Source organism: Zootoca vivipara, chromosome 9 (genome assembly GCF_963506605.1).
Source record: "Zootoca vivipara chromosome 9, rZooViv1.1, whole genome shotgun sequence".
In the NCBI taxonomy this organism is placed as follows: domain Eukaryota; kingdom Metazoa; phylum Chordata; class Lepidosauria; order Squamata; family Lacertidae; genus Zootoca; species Zootoca vivipara.
Genome location: NC_083284.1, coordinates 32,986,881 through 33,003,127, shown reverse-complemented (window position 1 = coordinate 33,003,127; position 16,247 = coordinate 32,986,881).

The window sequence follows — 16,247 nt, the reverse complement described above, 5'->3', positions numbered from 1 at the left end:
AACCTAAGTGATTGTCCCAATTCATGTCATCACCCCACATGGAAGTGACCCACAGACAGTCATAGTAGCAAATTTGAAGGGTGGCAAACCATTGCCATATTATAAGGTTATATATATTTGTTTATTTGTTTCATAAAATTTATAGACTGCTTAATTGTAAAAAAAAACTTCAAAGTAGTTTACAAAATATACACTATCTGTATATTTAGCCCCATGCTAAATACCATACAAGCATGCATTTTTAAACAAACTAAAAAGGGGAAATATAAAGAACCACACATATACTTTAGAGTGGAATTATTTTTCATTGCCTGGGATGGAGTAAGAGTTGTAATTGGTAGTGAATTAGCTTAGTTCAAAGACAAACACTATAATGATATGCAATCCTTTTGATTTGTAACTAATTTTAAAGTCCTCCTACCACTTTTTTTTGTCCTTCCCAAGGACAAATGCTTACTGCATTGAATTTTTGAAGCACACACACAAAATTTATGGTGCATATCCACAGCAAAAGGAGGAGGGAAAAACTACATCTGAATTATTTTCTTTGAATGTGTCAGCATGCCAGGGTTTCTTTATTCATCAAGGTTACAGCAATTATGCTTATAATCAAAGGGGAAGGCGCACAACAGAGCAGTGTTGAATTATCATCACTTCAGACTGGATGAGGAGCATAAATATCACCTTAGTGGTATATCACTTAACATATTTTAAGTCTGGGTAGCTAAAAGGTTGTATCAGGAGTGTCAGCAACGACAGTGTCAGAACCTACAACGCTCAGGAATCAACCCTGGGCACATTCCTTCTTGCAGTGGGTACATGAGACAGAGCACAATGTGGCTGTGTTAGGACTCTAGCTTGACCCTGTCCTTCTCAACTATGCCAGCGATCAGTCCCACTGAGAAGGAGTGCAGGAGAGAAATAGCCTCCATCAATCCACCACCTGGTTTTCAGGGAGTAAATTGGCAGGGTGTTATTTTGCCAGCTTTCAGGTGGTGGAATCAAAAAGTAAATGAGCTGAGAGGAGGCTGATGGTTTAATCTCTTTTAATTAAGTGCCATGAGGAGCAGTGGAGATTTTCTATATGACCCTTGTTCATGATATGGGGAAGTGATGTACTTACTAAGCAACCAGGCGTGAGGGTGATCTTTGGCTGACTATTCAGTCCACACCCCTGTAACCACCACCAAGAGTTTTCCTGGTGCTTGCTTCCCACCACTAGTCACATGCCCAGACAAGAGATGGGGACAAATAGAAATCCAGGTAAAAGCTTTGTTTTGAATCCAGGATCTCTGTACAGAGCATTTATTTCAAGGATGCGCCTCTACGACAGATGACTGTAGGAACATAGGAAGCTGCATTGTACTGAATCGGGTCATCTGTCCAGCTAGCTCAGTATTACTCATATTGACTGACAGTGACTGGTAAAGGACATTCCCAATCTTAGCTGGAGATGCCCATGATTGAATCTGCAGCCTTCTGCATGGAAATCAGATGTTCTACCATTGATGTTCTAGCATTGAGCTGCAGATCTTCCCTTATTTATTACAGCTAAATAAACTGTCCTAGCCTGACCTTTTCTGTATTCACCATACTGAACAGTTGAGAAAGAAGGCCTTTCATTTTGAACACATGAGAATTTCGCTTCTTAAGTTTATTTTATTTATGCCACAGAGAGATTAAAAAACTCCAGCCTGCTTCTCTGTGCATCTATTTTTAGCTGTATCAGAGTGCTGATCTTTAAAGGCCTCTATTGTTTTGCTTTTGTAAGTCACATTTCGGGAGGGGTATTTTTGAAGGTGGACTATCCATGAAAAAAAATAAAACTATAATAAGAACACGATATCACTAAACAGCCAGGAAAAAAATCAACCCAACACATCCCTTTTAAAGGGAGGATTAAATCATTTTCCAGTTGCATTATTTTGCCTATAGGCAGCATTTGCATAGTATGTTCCAAATGCTCGGAGAATTTGCAGTTTATATATATTTGCATTGTAGTTTTGCATTCAAAAGTGGGATTATAACTTTAACCTCCTAGAAGCTGTACATTTTTTTCACAAAAATGTTCATGTGCAGCTAACAGCAGCAATGATACAATTAAGAAAACAAACAAACAAACGTAAATAAAACTGCAGTTAATCCATATTTTAAAAGATAAGAGACTTAAAAGATGGCACACTCAGTGACTGACCATGAAAAAAGGCATTTTGAATTTAAATGGTTGTCTTGGTATCTAAATGCCATCAAGAAGGATATTAGCTGGATCTTCTGTAACAGGCAGTTACAGAATGCAAGAATGGCCTGCTGGATCAGGCCAGTGTCCGATCTAGTCCAACATCCTATTCTCACAGTGGCCAACCAGATGCCTGCAGGAAAGCTGCAAGCAGGACCTGAGCACAAGAGCACTCTCCCTCTCCTGAAGTTTTCAGCAACTGGTATTCAGAAATATTACCAATAATGGAGGCATGCCCATACAGAGCTTGTCCAAGGCCCAGGGCAGGAGTTGTGTTAGAATAAAGTTATAAACTCATACAAAAAAACAGCTGGTCCATGGTGGGGGCCCTGGCCATCTTAACCTCCCAAGGCCTTGGACAAGTGTACGTGGTTCCATTGCCCCCCACCCCACCCCAGTCTTCATGGCCCTGCATGGAGGCAAAAACATTGCATGGCTAGTACTGGGGAATCTGTAGCCCTCCAGATGGGCCTGGACTACACTGGCTATGATGGGACTTGAAGCCTGGTTCTATAACTTAACTCCTGGTCTTATAACTTAAGCTCCACCATTCTGGATAGCTCAGTTGGTAGAGCATGAGATTCTTAATCCTTGGGTCATGGGTTCAAGCCCCAGGTTGGGTGAAAGATACCTACATTGCAGGGGGTTGGACAAGATGATCCTCATGGCCTCTTCCAACTGTACAATTATATGATTCTATTTTTCCCCCATGTGGCTGTTGTAATATATGGAATCTAGTCATTCCAGTGCAGCTCCAGTTAATACCACTAATTGGCACTACTAATAAAAGAGCTATGTAATATGTATCAAGCTAAATAATGGTCACTCAGCAGCCTCAGAGTAAGCGTTTGCCCCTTCCTGCACAGCACCAACAACATCACAACACAACAACACAACACAACACAACACAACACAACACAACACAACACAACACAACATAACATAACATAACATAACATAACATAACATAACATAACATAACATAACATAACATAACAACAACAGTCACCAAACACAAATTCATGCCAGTGGAAAACCACAGGGTAGCATGGGTTGTTTTTTGTACGTTTTTGGGAGGGGGGACGGGGACACAACCTGTACTCCCACGACAGGCTCCCTCATTGGAGCCTAGCTCTGGCACGCAAAGGAGCTGTTGCGACAGCTTCCTCGTGTGACAGACCAACACTGCCAGCTGCAGCTCCGCCCCTGGGTCAATCTAACCTGGGGGCAGAGTGAGACTGTGGCACACAAGGTCACAATTCCATCCCTGGTTGTGACCCAGGTGCACTTTGCAAGGCAAGCCACAGCAGGCTCCTTCTGCATGCAGCCTGGCCCATACTCCTGCCCCGGGTGGCATTAATTTACACTACACCACTGCCACAGGGCAATATCTTCCATGATGACATGAGCTGGCAGGCAAGATCATGCAAGGAGAGACTTTTCAACCTTGTCCATACAGAGCTTTGACCCCTGCATTCCTTAAAACCCACAATGACCAGAAAGGTAGAAACTGCTCTTTTTGAGAATACTTTCTTTAAAACATTAAATGCTACATGCTGTAGAGTTAAATGCTCCTAAACTGGTTGCTTTGCTGCATTTTGTTTTCCCTGGAATTAACCTCATTGTGCACTTCTGCAGAGTAAATGGCTCTGTGGTGATTTATTTATCTGCATAGGCTAGTGAGAAAGGTTTAAAGGGCATTACCAGCATTAGAAGGAAGGTTAACCCCATGAAGAATCCACCAAGGTTAGTTGCAGGTCATCAGCATAGATTCACAAGTTCAGCAGCTGCAATCCCATAGAGATTCCTTCAATGTGTTTGTTCTGCCCTATTAACTGAGGACAGAATTATCTGGCAGCAAAGAACAGAAGGCATCCCTGCTAAGCATCACTATGCAAATGACTGTTAACCATTGGTGGCCTCATGCTACCTTTGATGAAGACAAAAATGGTGATTAGCTAGCTCAGATAGCTCTTGAAAAGCTTGTGTGGGTTTCCTTGTGTTGGTTTATTTTAGTGTATATATGAACATAATCTCGCTGCTCACACTACAGCCTCCTGGTTTGTTTTTTTCTCTTGTGATTTGAAAAGAATATGCAGAAAATAAGCTGACAGCAAAAACAACTACAGCAAAATATTGTGTATGCCTACTCAGAGAAGTAAGTCCAACTGAGTACAGTAGGGCTTACTGCCACATAAGTAGGAATAAGATTGTACTTTAAATGACAAAACTCGTTTTAAAAGTATTTTAGGAGATTTTCTCTATGTCTTCAGGCTTGCTTCCCTTCTTTCACTTTCTGTGTCTGTCTGTTTTCCTTTATTTCATTTTAGCAAAAAAAAAAAGGAATGGAAACATTTGTTTATCTCTTCAAAAAACCCAAAATGTTCAATTGACATGGATATATCACACAGTGTAATTGCTGTTTAATAACTTTTCAAGTCATGGATACTTCCTTAATGACACTTTGTGAAATCATGGGACACATGATTAAAAGCTGTAGGACATAAACATACAATCTGATCATACAATCCTATATTTGGAGTAACATCCCCATGGGAATTTCGCTACAATCTTTTGCTATTAACAATACATTAATAGCAAAAGATCATATTAGGCTTCAATACTGTAGAGCACAAACTAATTTGTGAGCATTCAGTGTTGGCCCTAACATTGCAGATAATGTGGTTGTAAAGACACTTACCTTTAAAAGTAATGATGGTTAAAAATATATGTCACCCATATGAAACTTCAAGTAAATCTAATCCCTTGTTGGTGGTGACAAAATAGAACTTCGACAAATGTGTCCAAGCATTTTCTCTCAGACTCTAGATCAGTTTAAATAAGATTACAATAATGGTTGGTTACCATTGCTGTTGGTAACTGTAGTCACTTCCACTGCACACCTCAGCTGCATTTGGACAGAGTTGTTCAACAACTATCAGAGTTGTTGACATACCTCGAGGGAAGACTTATAGTAGTGCTTAATTTAACCACAAATAGAAGTTGCTTCTGAGGCAAGGTCTACATCTTCCATCATATTGTCATGCCTCCAGTGAATTAGAGAGAATGAAGTAAGGAAGCTGCTCTACCCAATGCAAGATCTCTCTCAGTTGATGTTTTAACACTAGAGATAGGGCCTATTCTATCTTTTGATCAACTCATCATCCATAGTAGATGACTTGGTGTGCTTAACAGGCAGCAGGGCTGTGCTACTGACCATTCCCCCAAGGTCCCAAAGTTTATCCATTCCTACCCTGAATGGGCACATGTTAGGCATGAACACTCGCAAGGGAAGAGCTTATATTTGTAGACTTCTAAATGCCTGTGCTTATCCGGGAGCTGTAATCTACAGATGGGCTTTTGCCCTGTGCTCATCATTTTGACATCAGTGAGTGGGGTGAGAAACTTTTCAAGAGACTAGTCAGTTCAAGCTTTTCCGCTTACTTAACTTTCAGGATCCAAAGTGAGTCTTTCTACATTGACACATGATTCAGAAACAGAACACCAAAATGTATAAGTATGAAATACTCCAATCTATACAAGTATTGCATTACTTATGCTGATAATGAAACTTCTCAGGCCAAGTATGTCTTAATGTTCAACGACACACAAAGAAGGACCATGACTGGACATTTTCAGCTGAGCAATAACTTTTAACCCCACTCTATTTTTTTCCAGGTTCAAGGTTCCTGGCCCCACTACATCGACTGCCAATTAGTTCCTGAACCCAATTCAAAGTGCTATAATGCCTTAAACAACTCAAGACCACAATGTCTCAAAGACCGCTTCTCCCCACATGAACTGACCTAGACCTTCTTCATGTGCCCCATCCCAAAAAGTCTAGAAGGTGGCAACATGAGAACAGGCTTAAACAGCCATTCTGTTTCAACCAAGAGAGCCATTTTTAAAAATTATTTTTCCAGAACACCATTTCTGGGAAAACCCATTTTTGAAATGTCCCAGTTTTCAGGAAGGAACTACATTTAGCTATTCACTACACTTTCTTATCTGTATTTTCTCCTTAACTCTGGGATGCAGCCCAGCACACACATAAACAAACAAACAAATGCCAAATAAGTTTTACTATAAATCTGGATGTTTGATACCCAGTTGCTGATGCTTAAAACTATAATTTTCACAAAACTTTTATTTATGTAATCTGAAGAGAGAAAAGAAAATGGCATAAAGTGTTTTTTTTATATAAAAAATGCATTTACTGATATTTCCCCTGCTCCCCAGTGAAATTTCCTCCTAAAAGCCTTAGTGTGTTACAAGCAAATTACAGATTTCTTACTATGGGGCAGCGCTCTCTGTTTCTCACAAGCCCACTTCTAGGAACTGCCTGCATTTAAAGTGAAGAGGAACAACAGGGGAAGCAAATAGGAGTTCTGGTAAAGGAAGTGCACCTTCAGATACACATATACCACACATACAGCAATATATTGACAAATAATATGATTTTTTTTTGTTTTCTTCCACTTAGCTGGTCAATTTTAATGACATCACGATGACTAATGGAATTGGGAGACTGAACCAGGTGTTGAGGGAAATTGCAGGAAAAATCCCGTCTGTGCCTAAGCACATGCTAAGCAACCTTCTCTTACATGTGTACAGTAGAATTATGCAGGACATGAGGAAGGCATTCTTTACCGACTTGCAGTATTGCTATGTTTTACTCTTTCTGAACATGCATGCACATTAATGCTCCGTATTCAGAACATCAGCAGTAGTTAATGGAGGGGGAGATATAGTTGTGTCCTTTCAGTGGAAGTGCTGCTGCACTCATTAGGGTGGGGTGAGGTGATGAGGTCAGGGGATCTCTGGAATAGGAGGCCCATAATTTGATGCACACCTCTGGGGCCGCCTCACCAAATGGGAGGCTCTACTGAACTTACTGTCATTGTCTTGTCTCAACCCATTCCTGTCCCAATGCGTGCAGCAGCACCAGAAAGTTGTCATTGTCTTCACCCCCTATTTCATAAGCCCATACCTTCCAACGTCTTGCTGATCAAAATTGAGATACTTTTTTTGTTTTGTTTTTTTGTTCCTGAGCTCTCGCAGGAATCTGGTGACTCTCATGAGAGTGTGAGACCCAAACCAAGTATCTTTTGGTTTGGCATGAGCCAGCTAACTTGATGCTTTTGAATTATGGTGCTGGAGGAGACTCTTGAGAGTCCCATGGACTGGAAGAAGATCAAACCTATCCATTCTGAAGGAAATCAGCCCTGAGTGCTCACTGGAAGGACAGATCGTGAAGTTGAGGCCACCTCATGAGAAGAGAAGACTCCCTGGAAAAGACCCTGATGTTGGGAAAGATTGAGGGCACTAGGAGAAGGGGACGACAGAGGATGAGATGGTTGGACAGTGTTTTCGAAGCTACAAACATGAGTTTGACCAAACTGCGGGAGGCAGTGCAAGATAGGAGTGCCTGGCGTGCTATGGTCCATGGGGTCACGAAGAGTCGGACACAACTAAACGACTAAACAACAACAACAAAGCTGACTTGCATCAGAGTGCCAGACCAAAAAATGAGACATTCTGGGATCCAGTCAGAAGCCAGGATGGATTCTGTAATTCTGGGATGTCCCACTCAAATCGGGACAGTTGAGAGATCTGTGAGCCACTACTGCAGAACAGTTGCACACATAAAGATAAGATTATTTGTTTGGACAGGAAGAGGTCCTCATCCATCTTAGACACACTCCTGGAAGCATACTTCTCTCCATCAGTTACTGCAGTTGGAGTGATAATATTTTAAAGGCCTCCCCCCCCAAAAAAACCTAAACACATACACACATGCTGCAGTGATAAAAACAACTTTAGCCAGTAAGCAGGGTGGAGTGGAAGGTAGGAGATACAACAACAAATATTTGGGAGATAAGAAATAGTAAATATCCAATAAATGAAATTGCAGGAAATTTCATTTAGGAAGCAAGTGAGAGCTGGACCATTAAGAAGGCTGATCGCCGAAGAATTGATGCTTTTGAATTATGGTGCTGGAGGAGACTCTTGAGAGTCCCATGGACTGCAAGAAGATCAAACCTATCCATTCTTAAGGAAATCAGCCCTGAGTGCTCACTGGAAGGACAGATTCTGAAGCTGAGGCTCCAATACTTTGGCCACCTCATGAGAAGAGAAGACTCCCTGGAAAAGACCCTGATGTTGGGAAAGATGGAGGGCACAAGGAGAAGGGGATGACAGAGGATGAGATGGTTGGACAGTGTTCTCGAAGCCACCAACATGAGTCTGATCAAACTGTGCGAGGCAGTGGAAGGTAGGAGTGCCTGGCATGCTCTGGTCCATGGGGTCACGAAGAGTCGGATACGACTAAATGACTAAACAATAACAATAATAAATGAAAGGAGGAACTGCTGCATAGATTCCACAAGGCTTTTGAAAGAGTTTGCCCTAGCAGGGCTTGGGAGAAGCCATCACCTGTGGGGCTCCACAACAGGCAGAGTCAGTACTGAATAAAGGGCCAGGGGTCACATTTGAGATATTTATTTATTTAGCCTTTTGCTTCAGTTAATCTGTTTCTGGAGCTGTGAAAATGACTCTCCAGCTATCTCCACTGTATTTTTCTGTCGTTTCTTATCTCATAATAAATTTACTGCTTCCTATCCTTTCTAATAGGATTACCTGGTTCATTTAAATTTCAGGAAATAACTTCAGTATCAGTCATTCTGACTTGTGGGGAACATGATATGTAAAGAATCAAGATGAATGGAAAATTGTAGTATTTAGAAGTCCATTTTTAAATGTTCTGACATTTGCTTGAAATCTTAATGTAATATTAAGAAAGGTGAGCTGAAAGAGGGAAGACTCATTCCTATTGCATAAGGAGCAAAGAGAGAGAATATGAGAGAGGTTTCCCTTTTTTTAAAAAAAAGAATACTTTTCTTAGAGCGAGTAATCAAGTTATTTAAATATATATTCAAACCAGCAACATATTACATTTACATAACAGGTGATTACCATCATTTTATGAACTTTTTGATTAGAAATAAACTTAACACTAATGAAAGATGAATTGGTACAGTGATACTTCTGCAATCATTGCCCTCCAATCTAAACCATAAAAGCATCAAGGAATCTAAACAAGTTTGCGAATGTCAGAAGAGGTCACTTGCCATACAGTGCATTTTTTTTGCCTGGGATTTTTACTTTGTTTCGTCTTAAAGCAAATGGACGCAGAAGTGTGAATTCATTATTGTGGTTATGCTTGATCATTTGCCATATGGTACCACTTCTACATTTGACTGCTGCATAATCCTGTTGCAATGAAGGGTTGAAAATTGAAATAACTGACAGCTCTTCATCTGCCTTTTTCATTTCCCTTCCCTGTCTCAGATCTGGTTCTATTTCATTGTGATAGACTATTTCTGTCCATACTCTGGTAAGATCTTTTTCCTAGATATTATTATCATAATTCGGGGCAACATACAAATTTGAGGATTGGTGAGTGTTCACCAGTACACTAACACATTCAAGACAGCCTATGACAAGAAAGCTTCCTGAATTTATGGAGCCGTGCACATATTTTAGAACCCTGGAAAATCAAGGTTCCAAAACAAACAAAAGCCTCCATGAGTACAAAAGGCTTTCTCACTACAGACTGATACCTAGCTGAGGATGACAGGGATGGGGGACAGATGGAGCTAGCACACACATTCATGCTCTCCTCACAATGTTATTTAAACATGATGATGAAAACGTGAATCATGCAAACATCTATATGGATCATAAGCATTTATTCTCTATAAATCTTCCAGGGATTTGTCTTTTCCCTCCTCTCTAAGGGAACCCGCCCCACATCACTGTTCCAGGACAGTCCACTCTGCTCTAGTGACAAATTCCTAATCTTGCCTGAGAGCTCAAAGTGAGGATAGGCAGGCCTCAAGTTGCTGTACCTCCTCTTCCAGCAAGACAACCAGCACGCACTTGTGGCATGTGTAGTTTTGCACATTCTCAGGGAAGAAGACAAACATGGCACAAGTATTGCAGGTCATGGCAGCAGCTCCTTTGCCATCCATGTGTCTTGGTCCTATGCACATGGTGAGACAGCACTCCAAGCCTCCCCTCAAATTCCCCTGCTTAACATCCTTTCAAACACCCCTTTTTACAAGTTCTGGTCACGAGCTCTCAGAGGCTGTTATAGCTGAACAGAACTGTCGCTGGCTGCTAACTCCTACCTCAACTTATGGAATGTATTCCTTATACAGTGGTACCTTGGTTTACAACCATAATCTGTTCCGGAGGTATAAACACTGACAATTGGGAAACACTGGCTTGTGAGTGCTCCAATTGGAGAACAGCCTTTACCAAAGGTGTCATAGATTTCAAAGACGCTTGAACTCAGGATGAAAGGGAGAAACGAATTAAGAGGAAGACATGTTTGGGAAACCCTCAACATGATCAACTCCCGCCCAGAAACCTATGTCTCCACTGTAGAAGGATGTGTGGATCCAGAATTGGTCTCCTATGGACACATCATTAAGAACCATGTTCATGGAAGATAAGATTGCTCTGCTACAAGTGATTGCCAAAGAAGGAGAAGGTGTGTGAAATATTATCCCTCCTTGTGGAATAACTCTTAGGGACATGTCTACTCTCCACTTAAACCAGAGGACCTGGCTTCAAACAATGTTTTTATATACATAGTCAGGAAGCCTTGCTCATCATGGGCACCAGCTCACAAACATAATTGCTTCATATTTTCAGCTGGCTTTACAGTCATTTGTTCCAAACTGTATCTGTATTGGATTTGATTTTTAAAAAATAAATCAACTGGGTTTAATTGTTTTTACATGACGTTTTTTAATTGTTGATGCTTTTGTTGTTAAATTTCTTTGAGATATTTTATAGGAAGTGATTTATCAATGGAAATAAATACATAAAACAGGGGTGGGACCAAACTATGCCTTCCATGCTCTTTTATTTGGTTCTTGGAACCCCCAAGTCACACCTTTTCTCTCTCTCTCTCTCTCTCCAGCCTCAACCCTTGCTGGCTCTGCTTTGCACCCCAGGTGTTTTTGCTTGGCTAGAATATGTGCATGAACTCTGAAAAATGTGTCTTGCCTGTCTGGGAGGAGGATGGAGAGGGGTGCTCAAGTCTGCATAGAAGTGTGTAGAAATACAGGTAACTCTCTATCTCTACTGTACAAAGGTAAATTTTATATGTGTTGCTTTGCTGGTTTCTGCCTCTGTTTTCGTTCACCACTGGTCACTGGCTCTTGAAAGGTTACATTGAAGGGAAGGTGGCCCTAATGCTGAAAAAATGGTCTCACCCATGACACAGAGCAATGCAACTTGTTTCTTAAAGGGTCTTCAGTTAGATATCCTCCCACCCAAAGCACATCCCCATGTGCCTTCCCATGTCTTTTGTTGAGAACTGAAAGTAATTTCCTCCAGTTGGTTCACTGGTTTCAGCTCCAAAGCCCAAATCATCCACATTTTCCCACTGGGGAACAGTTTACTTCCTGCAACCTCATCTCTGCCTGTCCTTTCCTTGGCTTCATCTGCTCTTTATACAGCAGCAGTGAGGGTGGGCACCAATACACCAAGCCACTTCCATCCAGATTGTATTTATATCCGGCTAGACCACAATAGCACAGAGCAGAAACAAACCCCAGCTGTGCCCAACCTCCCACAATATGTTGTGTCGATAATGTCTTTGTTGCTCGTGCACAATTTCCAGCAGTCTCGTAGTTCAATCTTCAGTCGTAAAAATGATTAACAGAATCCATTTTAGGTATTTTCTTGCAGTACTTTCTAATGGCTCTGGACCACAGCCTAAAATCGTGTAGTTTGAACTGAAGAAGAAATATATTTCTAAGATATTTGCTGTAGCTTAATTAGCCCTCACTTACTGAATTAACATATTGCCAGATATTTAGTGTTAAGCATTTGCTCACAGTCCAAAAGAATGTGAAATTAGATTAGGAAATATTGGCACTATGTTTCTGCCAAAAAGGTTTAAAAATAAGTGGGGTGAAGGGTAAGTCTGTTGGAGGAAATGGGATGCTTGAGTAGTTAATAGCACTGAGTTATTGGCAAATGTTATGCAAGTCGAAACTGGAAACAGGCATGTTTGTTAATATAATGTTAATATGCATGACATGCAACACAGCTTTTCAACCCAAGACGGTGACAGTATTATCAGGCAAAATGTGCAGATGCCGCTGCTGTTGATTCCTTTTGAATTTTATTATTTAAGGAATGCACTGCCTTTTAGGAAAGCTTTCCTAACCCAGTGGCTTACAGAAATAAATTAATACAAATATATGAAGAACACACACTTAAAACGCAAAACATGATACAATCCAGCAATAAACATTAACGTATTTAAATACCCTAAATAGAATGAATGAATAAATAAAAACATAAAAAACCAATATAAAATATTATCAAAGCAACATGCAGTGAAATAAGCCAGATGATGGCTGGAGCTCAAGTGGTGGAAATCCTGCTTTGAGGATGAATGAGCACATGGTAGTGCAGATAGTTGTACCTACTGTGTAGTGAGTGGTAAAAGCAGTGAAGGTGGCCTATACTTCAGCATTCCTCAGTGAGTTGCCTGCTAGACACTTGGAGGACAACGTCATTTGTCTCCATAGTGAGCTACATTCCACAACTGATGCAGCCTCAAGTGAATTTTCCAATGCCCCATCAAGCCATATTTATAGGATCAGTTTCAGTTTTTGCAACCTGATGACATTGGCAGGGTGATTGTGAATATGTGCCTAGGTGTGCTTTTTTTATTTATTCTTGCCTTCTACTAACTTTAGTTGGCAAGGCAGCTTCCACCATTCCTTGATCAGGATAGCTTGACCACGATTGTCCACAGCTGTGTTTTCGATTCTAGTGGTGTAGTTCTTATTTATTGAACATTACCTTGAAGCAATTCTGTAGAAGGCAATTAATAAATCCTGTTCATGTATAATTAGGAATGGGGAGAAATTCAATTGTTTGCTTTAAAGGCAAACCTACCTAATCTGTACTTTCCAAAACAATATGCAAACCAAAATGCAACCATCCTTTGAAATTCGTAGTGCTCTGAATTTTGGAATGAAGTTCTACAGCCAAGTAATAGGTACAAAAATGCATATAACAGGGTAAATTGTGCATTAACATGCATATATTTGTGGGAAATACATACAAAAGTGTGTTATATCATGGGAAATTGTTTTGCAAAAATGTGTATATTAGACAATATTGTATAAAAACATGTAAGTTTTAGGAGGAAATCATTTATGAATTTTGACGAGGACTTAAAAAAAAATCACAAACTAATGTAGAAACATAGTGAACTGAACATAAGATTGTAAAAACCAGAAACCAAAATCTACAGAACTCATGAAAATGTATCTACAGAACTCGCCATCCTTATGGACTGCTTGCATGGGCTCTCCTTTTATCCCTGCCCCCAATGTCACAACTCTTTTGTTACAACAATTCTGTGATGTGCATGGTTGCCCAGAATATGACTATAATAAATGCAAAATGGAGAGCAGCGGCCAATTCCAGCACCACGGGTTTTTTCCCTGCATACCAGCGGAGAGCTTAACAGATACTTGAATATTTTCACAAGTGCTGAGGCAGTGGAAATAGATTTCTAGGAATTACAGCTTTCCTTTTGAGATAATTAAAGGTGAAAGTAGGCCACTATTTTAATTTTATCCTGCCGGTGGATGCTTTCAGTTGTCTAATTGCAATGATTACTGCATTAAGGGGAGCTCATGTTAACACCCCAAGTTATGCATTATGAATTATGATTCTATCATTACACAAAGAATTACAGTTAATAAAATGACTCTTGTCGACATCGCTGCTGTATATACATGTCTTTATGCCTCCTAGTTGTAGAAATTCTGGCAACTGGTGGCAGGATCCACAATGAAAATGCCACATTTTTAAAATGTCCCGTTGGACAGATAGTTTATGCATGTCTGTCACCCTTTGTACTGAAGTAATACACTGGTTAGTAGTCAGGGCTTGTCCCAAGACATTCCGCTGCTGGAGATAAGGAACAAGTGGTGTTTCCCCTCTTTCTACGTTGAGAAGTTAACCAGGCTGGCAGCTGAATCTTCAACACTGGCAAAAGGGCAGAGTCCTCCACTATACTTAAGCACAGGCGGCTAGGTTAGGGAGTGTGGAGAAGACTACCTTCTACATATACCTCTGTCCTTGAACACCTTGAGCATATGCTGCCTATGCCATCCTTTTCACTCTATCTAATGGTAGGGCCAGTCCTGTTAGTAGTGCCATGCCAACAGTTGAGTTGTTGGGTAGTATTTCAACTGCTATGTCAACTTATAGCATGGTAGCTGGAGAGGAGAGTCTTTAATATTAGATGCTTAGATGATAGAACTTTGAACTTTTAAGTGCTTTTGACCAACATGAGAAGCACTAACAAGAAGATGCTTGAGAGCCTTCATGCTTCAGCCTTCTCTATTTGCAGGGTAATGTTACAGCATGGGAGCAATGCGGCCGCTATACGTGTCAATGATGATGAAACATCTCACCAGTGCATGTTCCATTTGAGACATTACAGAATAAGTGCCTGTAACTCTGGCAGAAGCTGAAAGAAGTTTCAGCAAACTATCACTCATCCAAAATACAGGTGGGGTAAGAATTACCTAACTATTTTGTCTATTGTGACCCTGCAAGAGAAATTGACTATGAGAAAACAATTCACGATTTAGAAATGAAAAAGGACCGGGGGCGGGTGGGAATTAAAGCTTGAAACTGAATTGGTTTATTTATAAAACATTAGTGCCTATGTTGCTACATTAGAATAAGGAAATCAAGATATTGACAGGGTGATACCTTTATTTTCGACCACAACTCAAGAAAAGTTGCAGAATAGTCAGCAAGCTTTGTAAAACTCTTATTCGGGCTGAATGCTATACAAAAATAGCAAGAACAGAGTAGAGGTGGAGCATGGTAGAAAAGACACAATGTGGGCTGTGGAATAATTACAGAAATGACTCATGATATTATATACATGAGATGGGGTGATGGTAGGTATGTGTTGCATGTCTAAAATGAGCCCTGAGTGTGGCGGTCATTCAGGAAACTTTCTCTGACATACTATACTTACGGTATATTCTAACTGTGGTGAATACCGTATGTAATGTTGGGTTCTTATACAATTCTCTACCTGGATATAGACCATTTTCATGGAAGCTCTGCCTATTATGAACATGAAGCTCTTCCACCCAGGCAAAAGAAGCCTGGAAGTTCCACCAACTCTAATAGGTCCAAGGCCGGTGCAAACAGGATACTGAGTAACCATTATGCATAGTGTGAATTGCAACTTTGATTTGTTTGCCTCTGAACCCCTGTGAAAAAGGCATAGCATGAGTATGTGCTTATTTATTTAATTTTATTTGTAATTGGTTTCCTACTCGTTCTCCAAGGAATTCAGGTTGTCTTACCTTAATAGTTATTTTCCTGCGACCATTTTATCTTCACAACAAAGCTGTGAGGTAGATTAGGCAGAGAGAAAATGACTGGCCCAAATCACCCAATGGCTATCATGTCTGAGGGAGGATTTGAATCAGTAATTTATCTCAGTCTAGCATCCTAAACACTACATTCTGTGGGTGTGTAACTATAGGTTCTAGACCAGAGCAGCATTGATGCCAGTGTTTTCTTGTTGAGCAACAGACATATTTTGAGATGCGGAAGACTCCGAAATGGGAACTGGTTTTCGGGGGGTGGGTGGGTGGGGTTGACAGTTATCACTATTTGTATTTTATTGCTATGATGAATTGCAGCATTATATTTCAGCATTAAAAAGTAGTTAGGGTTGTAATGAGCATCATTAAGAAGTATTATGGGAATCAGTGTTGGATCTCATTTACTCTCTTTTTCCCCCTTAAAGGTATACATATTTCCATTAAGAAATTTAATATTCCTTTCTCTACTGCCTACAAAATATGACCACTGCATCCTTCCCCTTTTGGTTTCCATTTTTCTAAATCTTACAATTCACATTTGCTAAAAC